This window comes from Ochotona princeps, chromosome 10 (assembly GCF_030435755.1).
Source record: "Ochotona princeps isolate mOchPri1 chromosome 10, mOchPri1.hap1, whole genome shotgun sequence".
NCBI lineage: Eukaryota > Metazoa > Chordata > Mammalia > Lagomorpha > Ochotonidae > Ochotona > Ochotona princeps.
Window position 1 is genome coordinate 63,173,729 of NC_080841.1, and position 3,109 is coordinate 63,176,837.

The 3,109-nt window shown below is 44.0% G+C and overlaps 1 pseudogene; it reads left to right on the top strand.

Moving 5' to 3' along the window:
* Positions 1 to 2,317: 2,317 nt before the first annotated feature.
* LOC118759196 (U2 spliceosomal RNA) lies at positions 2,318 to 2,415 on the top strand (annotated as a pseudogene).
* Positions 2,416 to 3,109: the final 694 nt, after the last annotated feature.

Genomic DNA, 3,109 nt, shown 5'->3' on the forward strand with positions numbered 1-3,109 from the left:
TTATTTTTATTGGAAAGGCAGATATACACAGAGGAGGAGAGACAGAGAGGAAGATCTTCCGTCCAATGGCTCACTCCCCAAGTGACCGCAACGGCTGGAGCTGAGCTAATCTGAAGCCAGGAGCCAGGAGCTCTTCTGGGTCACCCAGGCGGGAGGGTCCCAAGGCTTTAGGCCATTCTCAACTGCTTTCCCAGGCCACAGGCAGGAAGCTGGATGGGAAGCAGGGCCGCCGGGACTAGAACCGGCGCCCATATGGGGTATTGGCGCGTGCAAGGGGAGGACTTTAACCACTGTGCCATCACACCAGGCCCAATAATCATGTAATTTTAAATATGTTCTGGCTCAGTGCCGCTAACAAAATCATGTTTTCTTATCATATATTTGAAATGGCTCAATACGTTCTATCAAATGACGTGTTTAAGCAGATTCATGCCCACCTTGTTTAGCAATGAAACAGCAGAATCTAAATGAGTTCCTAGAGACTTGGTGTATTAAAAATATATATAGGTGAAAGAGCTGACAAGATCGCAATAGCATGAGACAAGTTGGAAGCGTGTCCACTGAGTGACATTTTAGAGGTAGTCATCACGTAGAGAAGGCATGAGGCGGGAAGCGAACATGCAGAATAGGGCTTGAGGGAAAACAAGTTGAAAGTGCAGAGCACAGGTCAACCTGCCACGAGCAGGGCCAGAAACAAGAGCACAGTATGTGAGCAACAAGCAGAATGAATGCATCTGGGTGTCCCTAAGAAGACAAAAAGGAAAAGTCTTCTTAGCTCATCTGAAGTGGAAAGTTGTTGGATCTGGAGAAGGAGAATGAATGCATGGATTGTGGGTGTGATGGCCTGGGGAAAGAAGTTGCTGTCAACAGGTTCACAGAAATGGGAGACGGTGGCTAAACCGCCTGCCTTTCTGCTCCCACCTCGGGAAGATGTGCTGGCCTCACGGTGTTGTTGACCACATCACACTGAGATTCTTTGAAGCTGAGCAAAGCAGTGAAATTCTGTGGTCAACGTGTGGGGTTGGAAAACTAAGGGTTGGGTTACTGACTGGATATTTGGATTCCCCTAAAACTCATGTGTTGAAACTTCAACTCCTGATTATTGGTATTTTGAGGAGGACCATTTAAGAAACAACTAGGTTTGGATGAGGTTATGAGGGGCCTCTAACAGGAAGAGCGCCTTTCTTGAAAGAATCACAGAGTTTGCTTCTTCTGTCTCTGTACCATGTGAGACTACAATAAAAAGGTAGCATCTGCAAACCAGGGAGAGAGGGCGCTGAAAGCTGATCCCTCGCCTTGGCCTTCTGGTTGCCTTAGCTGCAGCATCTAAATGTCTGTTGTCTGAACCACAAGTCTATAGAATTGTGTCATAGTAACCTAAGTTCACTAAGACAGTAAGATCCAGTACGTGAGGTTCTGATTTTATAATGCCTAGTGAAACGGACTCACTCCAGTTCTCTCAGAGAACAAAGAATTTTGAATCTCAGAGTTGCCCATAAGAGTTCAAGAAGATAACTGTGTAGCACATTGCTTAGCACATCATCATCATCATAATAGTAATTAGCTCCCAGATATTGGATTTAAATGACATTCTGAAGAATAAAGTCAGCATGTGAATACCGTACAGATAACATGAATGCTAGATTCCAACCAACAAGCTAAGGCTTCATTGTATGCGACTATGGACTAGACTCCAGTGGAGCATACTTGGTACCAACATAGTGTGAGCAATATCCTGGGAATATGGAAGAAGAGACCCTTGGCAGGGCAGGCTCATGCGTGAGATCCACACCTCGTCTATGTGTCTCACTGAGTGCCCCGTTAAGCCACATCACCTTCATTCTGGGCCTCTTCTCCCATGTTTCCATCTAAACATGTCTTTGTTTGAAAAGAAATCTTATTCCATTAAATAGGCCAGAGTAGAATTGAATAACATATAATCAGTTCAGTGAGGGGAGGGTTAGCCAAGAGGGATTGCCACCTGCAGCCATAGATGCTCTCCTCACTGCCCAGCTGTGAGGCCGACTCAGGCATTCAGATTTCAGATATGGAACTCGGCTTTTTAGGTCTCTGATATATTAGTGTAGCAGGAGAGAAATACAGTCTAAGAAGTGTATTTTGGGGCCCCAATGATTTCCCAACCACTACCCTGCAACAGAGTGTTCAGAATGAAGTTCACTGGCAGAATTGATTGCAAAGCCTAGGAATCCTTCTGTAACAAAAGTAAGATCCCACATGTTTGTGCAAGCCTCTCATTAGACATCTAAAGACAGGACAGAACCACTGATCATAAAGCTTGTTATTTAGGCATCCTGGAATCGCTTCTCGGCCTTTTGGCTAAGATCAAGTGTAGTTATCTGTTCTTATCAGTTTAATATTAGACATCCTGGAACAAGCTCTCTGTTGCCACAGTCCTGTTGCCTTTCCAGAGTTGGTGGAAGACTGTACTACGATCCCAGTGTGTCGGCACATCACCAGTCTGTGGCTAATGTTCTGGAATGCAGTCAGGGATTTTTTTTTCCTTCTTTGAGCAAACAAGCCGACTCTAGAGGCAATCACACTTGGTCACTTATTCCCCTTAGCAACCTTAAACATGCAAGTGAACTCACCCAAACAGTAGAAACGGCTAGGTTATTTTTGAACTGCCCACAGATTAGCATATTACACAAGTTGTGATTTCCTAAGAACACTGAGTATTGTACAACGATTAAAATTTCAAGAGAATTCAAAAGCAGACACAGCGAGCAAACAAAGAGGTGACAGGGCAACACATACATGATAAATGAATGAAAACTAAGGAAATTCTCTTCAGAGGAATCCACTCCTGATTTTTGTAAAATCCTATTAAAAAAAAAACAACGTGACTCTATTAAATGCTCAGCAGAAAGCTAGATAAGATTTTTGTTGATAATCAGGGGAATGTACCAGACTGTTTTTCTCCTAACAGATTTGGCTTCTGGTATTTTTAGAAATAAACATGTCCCAAACGAGTTTTGAGGAATGCATTTGTAAATGCTGCCAGATTGAAAACACAGGGGATTACAGCCAGTCGGGGAGGTGGAGTGTCTTGGTTTCCCATACTGTTCCCTTGGAGGCTCCAGTGAACAGG